Source organism: Mustela erminea, chromosome 7, assembly GCF_009829155.1.
Source record: "Mustela erminea isolate mMusErm1 chromosome 7, mMusErm1.Pri, whole genome shotgun sequence".
NCBI lineage: Eukaryota > Metazoa > Chordata > Mammalia > Carnivora > Mustelidae > Mustela > Mustela erminea.
In genome coordinates, this window is record NC_045620.1 from 104823672 (window position 1) to 104836041 (window position 12370).

The window sequence follows — 12370 nt, forward strand, 5'->3', positions numbered from 1 at the left end:
CTCATTTAAAGCGCCCTCTTGTGTCGGTATGATGTTGTGCACCTTCTTTAATGGACGGTGTGGAGGGGACAGAATCTAGTGTACGAGTGAGGGAATTAGTCTTCACCAAGATACTCCAGCCGGTGGAACAAGAGGGGAGCATATATGGCAGAGATGCTGGCTGGTAGGTCAACTTTGTGGTACTGAATTGCAGAAGTCTTTTCTGATTGAGTTTTGTCAATAAAATAGAAGGAAAGGTTAACCTGAGTGAGGATGGATGAAGAGATACAGGAGATCGAAGAGAGAAAACTGTTAAGTTTCTCTAAGAAGACACTGGGATAATAGGTAGATGATGACTATAGTTAGATCTTTTCATGTCATTAAATACATTTGCAACATATTTTTAATGGTTGCTCATAATTTTGTTTTATGGCTTAAATTATGGTTTTGTGATTATTTTTTAAACCACTTTCCTGTTTTTTCCAGTATCTTACTATTGTAAATAAAATGGAACAATGCCTCTTGCTATGCCATTCCTATACTTGGAGTTCTTAACTTTTTTTTTGTTAAGGCATGAGAATGGTTATATTTTTCATTGGTTCATAAACTGTAGTGAAATTGTACACTTGTGTAAAATGTAAATTTTAGAAGTGTGATGATATGTTTAACGTGATAGTCAAAAGCAAAATTCTCCAAGCACAAATCACGAGATCCTAAATATGCACTTTTATATAGTGGTAGTGATTATTATTAGAACAATACTGGAAGACTGAAACTGTCATCATCATATTGTTTTATTGGTGGGAAGACTAATAGCGTCACTGACTTGCTGTAGATAGAGTATACCAAAGGTAGCAAATTTTTAGCAAAGATCTATTTGAAAATATGAGTCAGTTACTTTGCTTGTAACGTAATCCTGCTAAAGCAGGAAAGAGAATTGTGGGTACTTCCAGCAGAGGTTTATCAGACAAGGCCTAGGAAAGGAAGAAACCAGGATAGTTCTTGGGCCATTAGCATTGGCAGTCTATGAGCTAGGAGAGAGCCATCTCTTCATGCCCCAAGATTGCTTGGTTCACTCCCTGGCAGCGGCTAGGGAGAAGGTAAGATGATGCACTAGAAGCTGCCAGAGGAAGTGACAGAGGAGAGAGGCTGAGTTGATATTTCAGAAGGATCCGTTACAAAAGTCTTCAGTAATTTAATGAAATTGTGCAAAGGAGCGATTATATTACTTGTAGAATTGATACTTTCTAGTTTTTAAACATCACATACAATTCAGAGGATTTCCAGATCCTGTCATAGCTCACAATTTTAGAAGGGCAATTTTATAGCAAACCTGTATGTAAATTAACATTGGTCAGCAATAAGCTAGCACTTGTGCACACGTATCATCTGTGGGCACTGTGCTATTTTATTTAAACTGTTTAACTTTCTTATTTAAGCCATATTACTCTATGAGATAGATAATGGGATCAAAGGCATAGAAAAGAGAATAAATAGGAACATTTACCTTCTATTTTTTCTATTTCCATGAACCTTGAAAATACTTATGTTTGATCTTCTATGACAGTTTAACAATTTATTTCTGTTAGGGTCCGTAATCAAAGGAGCAAGACTGATACAAAGCAAAGGTCAAGCAAAGCTTTATTTTGTGCCAAGCATCGAGAATCTAACCAACTGGTCAGGGCCATCTCTTACATAGAGGCGACCCCTCCCAGCCTCACAGACTAACTTTTATAGAAGTGGTTGAGCCTGACTATACAGAGGTGGCTGTTAGGGTCCGTAATCAAAGGAGCGAGACTGATACAAAGTGAAGGTCAAGCAAAGCTTTATTTCGTGCCAAGCATCGAGAATCATACTGACCGGTCAGGGCTGTCTCTTGCAAAGAGGCGACCCCTCCCAGCCTCACAGACTAACTTTTCTAGAGGTAGTTTAGCCGGGCTATACACAGGTGGCCAATTGAATTTCAATTAACCCTAGTGGATATATGCGCCCCCACTGATTGGATGTCTTTATCCGGCCTGCCCCACCCACACACAGGTAGCCAATTGAGTTTCAATTCACCCTAGTGGATATATGCACGCCCCACTGATTGGATGTCTTTTATCCGGCCTGCCCTGCCCACACTCAGGTGGCCAATTGAGTTTCAATTCACCCTAGTGGATATACATGTACCCCACTGATTGGATGTCTTTTATCCCACCTGCCCCGCCCTTGTATCTAGGCTTTGCAAGCAAATTCCTCTGGGAGGGGCAGGGTCAGTACAAGTTCACCGCAACAAAATGGCTCCCTCTGGCCAACCAGGCCCTTACAGTGGCCAATGAGATTGAAATAGAGAAAACTGCACAGTCATGCTAGGTCAGCAACACACAGAGAAAAGTGCACAGTCATGCCAGGTCACACACGGGTGGCCAATTGAATTTCAATTTACCCTGGTAGATATATGCGTGCCTCCCTGATTGAATGTCTCCACCTGGCCTGACCCACCCTTGTATCTGGGCTTTGCAAGTAAGTTCCTCTCGGAGGGGCAGGGCCAATCTAAGTTCACTGCATAAACACAAAATGGCTCCCTCTGGCTAAGTAGGCCCGTACAATTTCCTTATAATGTTACCTCATGTACAGTTCAATACTGGTGAGGTATAAATGTTTACCTGTAAAGTTCATATATGAGAAAAAGATAATTTTATATTCCAAGTGACACTACCCATCTCACTTGTAAATTTAGGAGACCAAGCAGAGGTTTGAGGGATTGAGAAGTCAGAGAAGTTAAAAAAAGCTCTTATTTTACAACTCCTTGATGAGGCAAACATATTTGTGTCAGTGAAATCTCTTAACTTCGTTAAATCAAGTTGAGGAGAGACCTCAATGTGTTCTCCCCAGTGTGCCCTTCATAGCTAAGGCAGCCAATAGGCTGTGAGTGTCTTACATCTGGGTTATCATTGCATCCTAAGGCGCATTCTCCTGCCTCCATTTTCCACTTTTGGCTCTCCAGTTCACTCTCTTTTCCTCAGTGAGAGCCCATTTCCCAGTGTCCTGCTTCAACCATGTCCCCCCGCCCCGAGCAGTACCCAATCAAGATCCATTTGTCCACCAGTCTTCAGTGCCCTGCGGTATGTCCATCTCAGTCGTACCATGTTTAGTTCGTGCTACCTTGTGCTCCTCGCTGCTGCTCCTCTTGGTTTCTTTCTATGAGTGAAATGTCCCTGACCCTTGATGCAGCTCCAGGCGGTTACATGAGCACTAAAACCAGAATCACTAAAAAAAAAAAAAAAAAATCTGGACCAGAAGAAATATAAGACCATTGTGATAGGAAAATCTGTACATGGATTTCTGCATCATTTGGCCAGCGTGGTTATCTTGACTATATTAAATTTATCTCTGATCTTTTTTAGAGCCAAAACAAAAAGGATGACGTGGTTATCTCTTTAACTTCTCATTATCAGAAAGGAGGTGGGATATAAAACACCTCTCCTTAACAATTCATGTAAACAGTTCTTATGTGGGTCTATTTCATGAGTAGAATGAACACAATTTTCATTTCTAAGATTCTGGGTGGCAGGTTTCATATAACTTTTTTTTTGTGGTCAGTTGCTGAAAGCCACAAGACAGTAAAACTCAATTTTTTTCAGTTGGTAAGATAATAGAAGTCGAGTTTGTAGTCTTTTGGTGTTTTGATTTGATCTCATTGTAGAACTTAAGGAATTCAGACCCAGAGGTATTAAATGACTTGCTGGTTGTCTCAGTAGGCTTCCTGACTTCCAGCACAAGTGTCTCACTCCATTGACTGGTTTTGCTAAGCATAGCCACTGGAGGATTGCTTTCAAAGATTTCTTCTGAGCTCTTGCTTGTTGAGGTCAAAATACTATGACTTGGTGATCTGGCCTACGGAATATGGGGCTCATACTGACAATTAGAAGCGTAAATGCCACATTTGGGGTTTAAGGAGATCAGAATATCTCAGGTTAAACACCTGCTGAATGCTAGGATTATACATGTGAAATCTTTTTTAATAACTTATAATCCTGTACTGGGGATTATTATAGCAATAGTCATTGTTATTATTATTTACAGACAGGAAACCATATTTGTAATAAGGCATTATCTGCCTTGAGTCTCCATAGCTTATCTGCTTAGTTGCATACCATCACCTATGTTTTCTCCCTTTTCTAACAGAATTTCGGTTTTGAAATTTCTTCCATTTCCTTTCCTCCTCCATTTTATCATCTTGCTTTGTAGATGGAGGGCTCTGGCTTAAACCCTTAACGTTGTATCAACAAAGATCTAAAGTTGTGGTTCTCAACCTTGACTTAGCATTGGAATCTTTTTAAAGGGAAATTTAAAAAACACTTACACACACAAACACAAAACACAAAACAGTGATGCCTGGGGCCCACTCTCAGAAATTCTGATTTTCTTTTGGCAGTGGAGAGGGGCAGGGTATAGGGAGGACTGGGGTGCGGATATGAGATTTTTGGTAGCTCCTAGGTGATTCTAAAGCATAGCCAAGGTTGAAAACCACTGGTCTCAACAACTAATGGAAGTGCCCATTCTTGCCAGTAGCTGGTTTAGGCTTGAAATATGAATCCTTGTCCTTAGTGTACACTTACGGGAAAGTTAACCTCTCTTGAGACACACGAGGTTAGACATTGCCATGTCTAAATGTGACACCAGAACAGATGCAGCTATCTTACGACCTCAAGGGGAGCTAGCTTACCAGCTGAAGGTGACAGAGAAGGAAGCTGGGTCCTTAATAACAACTGACCCATGGAATTTCTCAGTCTTAGAAGATATCAACCTTCACATTTCGTGTTATACTACATGAGAAATACATTTTCTTTACTCTATAAGCCATTTTGATTTGAGTTCCCTGTTACCTGCAGCCAAAGGCAAGCTGATAAATGTGAGTCAAGAATCAAACCTCCATTCATCTGTCCAAAGTTCATGTTTCTCCCTGACAACCTTCTTCACTGGAGACAGTGTTCCTTCAGGCATGGAGCGGTAACTGGGAAGGAAGAGGTATATTTAAAGGAAAGGAGAAAATGTATATTTTGGGTCTGGAGGGATAAGATACCCAACTCAATTCAAAGTGGGGTTGATTCCCGTAAATTTGTAACACTCTCCCCATGATTTAAAAATAAAGTAAGAAAAAAAGGCGTATCTTTAGTTGCTATGTGTCATTCTGGGATATGTGTTTATTTTCATAGTTAATATCTCTGTATTTAGAATGTATTTTGCAGGGACGCCTGGGTGGCTCAGTTGGTTGGACGACTGCCTTCGGCTCAGGTCATGATCCCGGAGTCCCGGGATCGAGTCCCGCATCGGGCTCCCAGCTCCATGGGGAGTCTGCTTCTCCCTCTGACCTTCTCCTCGCTCATGCTCTCTCTCTCACTGTCTCTCTCTCAAATGAATAAATAAAATCTTTAAAAAAAAAAAAAAAAAAAAAAAGAATGTATTTTGCAGTTGATGGAATATCACATTTTACTCAGCAGGTTATTTTTTCTTACTGGTGCATAAAAAATGATGGATCTTACTGATAAGTTAGTGACATTTAGATTTGATTGAATGTAATTTTTAAATTGAATTTATGTATGTATATAGTCAAAAGTTTACTGTGAGATAAACTTATGAAATTTATTTTGGATTAATAAATTATGAAAAAAGTTTTTTTTATGAAAAAGAGTGGTTCCCTGTCTCTGAACTTCCCCTCCCCTCTTTGTGGTAGGCAGAATTCTAAGATGGCTCCCAAGATTCTTTGCTTCTGGTGTACATGACCTGTTTAACCGCTACCCTCTGGTCATTACCGTGTGACGGATTTCACTCTGATGGTTATCTTACATTATGGGTCAAAGATGAAGTGGTTTTACTTCTGAAATGATTGAAGTCTTAAATCAATTGGTTTGGAGTTTAATCAAAAGGGAGATATTCCCAGGTGAGCCTAAGCTATAATCATATGAACACTTAAAAGTGACTGGGTGCTTCCTGAAGCCAAAGATTAGAAGGGAGCTTCTCCTGGCCTCGAAGAAATTGGTTGCCATGTTGTGAGAGAGCCATGTGTCTAGAGCCGAGAACAACGCTTGAATGGTGCAGAAGAAACGAGAACTCAGTCTTTATAAAACCCCAAGTTACTGAAATCTGGCAACCAGAATGAATGAATTTGGAACAGGTTTTCCAGGCTCATTTTGTACATTTCCACCCCAGCCTTCAAATCCACCGTTTCCCTAAGGAGCTCCGATTCCTTCTAATGGAGACTAGTATTTATAATCCAGGATGTAGGCACTGGATATGATTCTTGCTATGGTGTCTGGTCAGATGAAGACAGGCCCTGAGAACACAGATCGAAAAGTGACAGTCTGGTGGGGAATGGGGCTTCTGAGGAGCCCAGAATCTGGCCTACCCACTCCGGGGACCACTAGGGTTAGGGCTCTGGTTTTTGCAGTGTTGTGGGGCCATTGGTCTTCAAGGCGACTGTGGGACTGGGGAGAGGAGAACAACATTGGGGCAAGTCACGGCCACAAGGCATTTTACCAAGATTCAGCTGTTTTTCTTGAGTAAATTCTCTCTCTCGTAAGCCTTTAATTTCCAGAATTCTGAAAAAATTGGTTTTGACTGTTTTTGCCATTTCTCTCATGCCTTTTATGGAGCGGTGGATTTTCAGAGATCCTTAGTCTGCCATTCCGGAAGTAGAAACTGTGGTTCACTTTTAAGTATTGTTTGACATCATCATACCTTCTGTCCCCCCACCCGCTCCTGTCTGCACTTTAGAGATATTTATTTGTGACTGGTATGAAGACTGAATGTATGCCAGCTTCTAGTCCTTTTATTTCAGAATTTCCCTTTCTGCCTTGCCATCCAGGGACAACTCTTTCTGGCAGGATGCTCCTTGTTCCTGAGTATCTGGGACCTTCTCTCCTGTTCCAGATTTGTAACTACCTTTTTTAAGAGTTCCACAGAAGTGGTCTTATTTACCAATTCACATAAGCCCTAGATAAATACAAGTTTTCTATCCCAGCTGTGTCCTATGCAAAAATACTTCAAATTTATTTGCCTGTGTGTGTTGCTTGGCAGGTATATTCGTTACATAATAATATAAACTAGACTTTAATCTTGGACTTCCTGAGCAAATCTGTGCTTCGGCCCTGTATCTGCTGACACACCAGCTCTTTTCAGCTTTCTGTAGGCCCATGGACTGCAAGCCAATTTAAACTTCCTCGCGTAGCTGGACTCTGTTAGGTGAACCCGGAATCAACAGAAATGCTCCTTATTTCAGCCAAACGCGCATAAAACAGTCATTTCAGTCCATGAAGAGGGAAAACCTGGTCCCTGTGAATTCCTGATTGTCTCAGAGGCTGAATGCCTGTCCTTGTGCAGCCATGAAGGGTTCTATGTTCCCCCCAAGCTGGGGAGATGATGTGCGTGGCCCCTCCGGAAACAGAAACCTGCCCAGCCTCCCTTGGCCCATGCCACTCCTGCCTGCCTAGCTGCAGGGCTATGTTCTTTGAGATGCTCTCCAGCTAAAACTGGACCAGGAAAGAGAAGAGAGTCACCCTAATTTTTGAAATGGGATGTGCAGCGACCCCTGCCCCAATCTGGGGGCCAAAAGGCAAGACAGAAGAGGGTGCCCTGTAACAAGTCGGGGGACGCTGCTGGTACCCATGGCTGCTATTTTGTTAAAGCTCAACAGGACACCAGAGCTGTGCCCAGCGTGGTGTGGGAGCTGCATAAAGGATTGTGACACAGGCCTCCTGGGCCCACCCTCCGAACAGCAAGCCTCCTTTCTTCAGCCCCCAGGTCCAATCCCAGGATTGGAAAATAGGGGCTTAGGACCTCAGTCATGCCTGCGGGTGTCATTCTCCTTGCTGACAAGGAGAGGCCTGGCCCACATCTCTGTGGTTAGGGGACAGCTTTAGTGAGCGCCGGGCACAGCGCCCTTCATCCTCGACTCTCTTCTGGGCTCAGCATCCTTGCACTCCTTTTTCCTGATATTCTGGAAGCAACACAAGGGCATCCAATATGTCTGTCTTGTTCAAGGCTGTGACTGCAAGGATCAGGCACATAGAAGTCCCTCACTCAGTATTCATTAAATCATTATCAAAATTTCTTTTTTTTTTTTTTTCTTTTTAAGAGAAAGCATGCAAGCAGGGGCTGAAAAGTCTGGGGCACATGTAAGGGAGGCTGGGCTAAGCTATGAGGTTCACTTGGTTAGGTGTAGTAGACGCATGTTCAACTCAGGAAATTTCCAACCTACAAGGGGTCAGAATATAGGGCCATGAGCCCATCATAATTCAGGGAAGATCTGTATGTGACATTCACATGCACATGTGAGGGGCCTTGGAGGCTTTGCAGCTCCTCCTGAGCTGCCTCCCTTCTTATTTCCAGACTCAGGACTCCTAACTAGCGCTGTCCCCAAATCCCTGCTACACCCAACCGAGTTCTGCACACCGGGGATCCTGGGGCCCTGGTAGAGAGCACTGGTTGCTCGAGTTGGGAGTTGATGCCCATCAGACACCACCCAGGACCCACTTAGAGTCAACAACGACATGCTTATTATTTGCTGTAGTGCGGGAGAGGTTGCAGTTCAGGGGGCTGGGGGCCATCTCAACAGAAGGGATTTAGAAAGATAATTCGAGTTCTTGAGACTAGAGTGAGTCAGGGGATGGTCTTGGCAGGCATGGGTCAGATTTTGTCAACTAGAGAGCTGCTGGCAGGGTCGGTGGTCTTGTCTGTGAGTGAACAAGTGTGAGGAGTTTACACCGTGACACTCTGTGACGTGCGTGCCCTGAAGGGAGGTGGGTTGTGGGGTGTGTGAGGCCTAGAGCTTTGCGTTTCGTCACATTGAGGTTTCTGTTTCAGTTCCCTGGTTCTGCTCCACAGCCTGGCTGACAGAGCAGTTTTTCACTCTTTCTCAAGGGGAGAGTGTGACAAATCCTATGAGAGGGCACACTAGGCAGGGACATGCCTATCTGACCACCATGTCCCCACCAGCCCTGAGAGGGACATCTGCATACAGCGGTGCTCGTGGAGACTGCCTGGGAGATGGCTCGGCTTCCAGGAAGGCCCTGCCTGGCCTCGGAGGAGTTTCTGTGGCATTCCCATCCATGTGTGTTTTGCCTCACTTTTGAGCTAGCTTATAAATTGTATCTTCTGTTTGTATAAGAAGAAACGGGGGGCACCTGGGTAGCTCAGTTGGTTAAGCATCCGACTCTTGATTTTGGCTCAGGCCATGATCTCAAGGTACTGGGATCGAGCCCCACTTTGGACTCCGTGCTCAGCGGGGCATCTGCTTGAGATTCTCTCTCTCCCTCTGCCCCTCCCTCTGTGCGCGCGCTCTCTCTCTGAATAAATAAAATATTTTAAAAAAGAAAAAGAGGAAAAGGAAATGGAGGCCATGTGTTCTGGGTCTTAGGGCACAAGTTGACTGTAATCAAGTCCCCCACCCCCGCATCCCCACCCTCCCGCCCTGCTCTCTAATGTCACTTCATGTTCGTGAAAGCAGAGACTCTCACAGAAGTGCTCGTTCACGGGCAGGCCACAGAGGGGGCTCCCATGGCTGTGCTGTGGGAGTAAGAGCTACACCCCTTCTGCTGTGGGAATCCTGCTGGAGAGGGGAGAAGGGAGGGAAAGGAGGGGCAGATCCTGAAGGGAGAAGGGCTTTGATTTTGTTTCCAGCCTCTAGGCTAATCTAGGGTTAGGATTAAGAGTCCAAATTCCTTCCTTATCCCTGGAGTCAATGACTCTCTTTATGAAATATGCTGATTGAGCCCTCTGTTTCGGCTGGTCCTGCGGAAAGAAGTAGAATTATATCATTACTAGTTACAATATGAGCCAATTTCTCTTTCAATAAAAGAAAGAAAGGGTACAATGTTTGAAAATCAGCCTCTGCCCTATCCCTGCTGTGACTTTGTACTCCTTGCAAATGGCCTTCTTCTGGGACTTTAGCAACAGTTGTTACTTTTTCGGAGATAAAATCTTTATCTAAAGTGTATCTTTCTCACTTTATCACTACTGTCATCTTTATCACTATGCAGTGAGCCAAGATTATTGACAAAGACAAGGATGACGGGGCCAGGATGTGCACTTCCAAAGAGAAGTCTGTGCCTGGCGGTTGGTGGCTGTCCATGATGCCCGGGATTGCCCGGGTTCGAGATGAGCCTCCCCCCAGCAGATGAGATGACTGACCCTCAGCAGCTGCTCCGGAGGGGAGACTGGAATCCTGGGTGTATTTGTTTCCTCAGGCTGCGGTACCAGAGCACCACAAACCGGGGGCCTTAAGACAACAGCAATGTATTTTCTCATCATTCTGGAAGCTGCAAGTCAGAAGCCAAGGTGGGGGCAGGACCACACTCCCTCTGAAGGCTTTATGGCCTGATCTTGCCCTGACTCTGTCTTCTGGTGGTCCCTGGTAATCCTTGGCATTTCTTAGCTGTGACAGTGTAAATCCAACCGCTGCCTCTGTCTTCTCTCCCTGTGTTTGTGCCTCGGTTTTCTCTTCTTATAAGGATACTTGTCATTGGATTAAGGCCCACCCTCATTTTCATTTGACTACTTGCATCTGTGGAAACCCTACTTAAAAGCAAGGGTCCCATTCACAGGTACCAGGTGTCAGGATTGAACATATCTTTTCAGGAGGACACAATTCAACCAACAACCCAAAGCCTACTCTGCTCCAAGGCAAGAGGTTGGGGTAAAGCTGGGTTTGGCTTTTCTGACCTCCTAATACTCTTCCATGGTGCTGGGAAGCCCACCTCAACCTTTGAGACCTACAATTCTAGCCCAGTTTTGCAATTATGATATTGGTCATGATATTAGTCATGTGTCTCTCTGTTCATTTGTTGTAAAGCAGGTAGAAGGAGTTGAATTTATTCCATTCCTCCCTCTACAGCATAATCTCAACATCAGTGATGGAGGGATTCTTTCACGTTTATTTTTTCCCCTTTCTGCACTGACCCAGTGAGGCTATGAACCAGTCAGTTATGCGGGGGTCAGAAACAATCCTAAAATCTCCACGATTTAAAACCACAAGGATGATATGATGCTCATGCTGTTCATGTCGTAGGTCGGCAGTTCGCTGTACTGCTCGGGCACCTGATCTGAAAGGACAGCCTCCACCTGAGTGGGGGCAGCCGCCATATTGGAGGCTAGAGGACTTGGCGGTTCCAACTGGCACAGCCCAGTCTTTGGCCCTGAAGAGACGTGCACCACCACTTGGCCAGGACTGGTCCCACCTCCAGCCACAGTGGAGCCACCCCCAACCCCCAGAGTTGGGAGAATAGGAAAGATCTCACCAAGTTCACCAGTGTCTGCCAGGAACGCGATTTCTCTTATTCTGTGGACTGTCCATCACGTTGTCCACAGGTTTCCATTAAGAATTTCCATTAGGAAGCCCTCACTCTTGTTCCCTTCCTGTTCCTCTAATAATTCCCTTCCCAATCTATTGTCTCAGGGCCCTGCCCTTTACATGCTGAATTAAAGCCGGTTTACGGCAGCAACAGGTGGTCCCTCAGGATTTAAGGTTCTGCAGTTATCAGCTGGTGGACAAGTATTGAGCACCTTCTGTGAGCAGGCAGATGCTGAGGCTGCGTCCTCGGGAGTGCAGAGGAGATGCCTGATCTCATGGAGCTGGGAGTCAGGCCAGTTAGATCCAGGCTGTACTGGGCTACAAACAATAAGAACTCCACCTCCAGCCCACTGACACCACAACCACATTATCTCATATAACAGGAAGTCCAGAGGTGGGAAAGGTTCAGGCGTATTTAAATGAAACTGGAACCCCAGCTCATTTCCCTTGGCTCTGCTTTTAGCCAGGAGGCTTCTTCCTTATACTCTCTTGTTGTCCAAAAAAAAAAAAAAAAAACCCCACAAAGCCTTCCAGCAGTAGCTGTGATGATGTATTTCCTCCCGTTCAGTGGAAAGGAGACCTTTCCAACCATACTGTAAGAAAGCCCTGCCCTTCACTCTGCCTGGGACAATCCCTGGATATAAAGCATGAGCTGGGGACTACCCATTGTCAGCCTAGGTCTCTGACAGTCTTCAGCCAAGGATGATGCTGTGTCGCCTTAGAGCCTGGAGGGTCGGGGGTGCGGTGGCCCCCTTCCCCTAAGACTCAGCCTGGAATAAGGAGTGTATTTGTTGGCTAGTGCTGCCAGAGCAGAGGACTGAACACTGGGTGATGTAACAACAAAACGATTTCCTCACAATTCTGGGGGCTACAAGTCTAAGATGAACCTGTCAACAAGGTTGATTTCTTCCAAGGCCTCACTCCTTGGCTTGTAGATGTGCGTCTTCTTCCTTTGTCCTCATATGGTCTTCCTTCTGTGTGTGTCTCTTCCCTAATCTCTTTTTATTTTTTAAAGAATATTTATTTTTGAGAGAGAGAGAGAGAGAAAGAGAACACGCG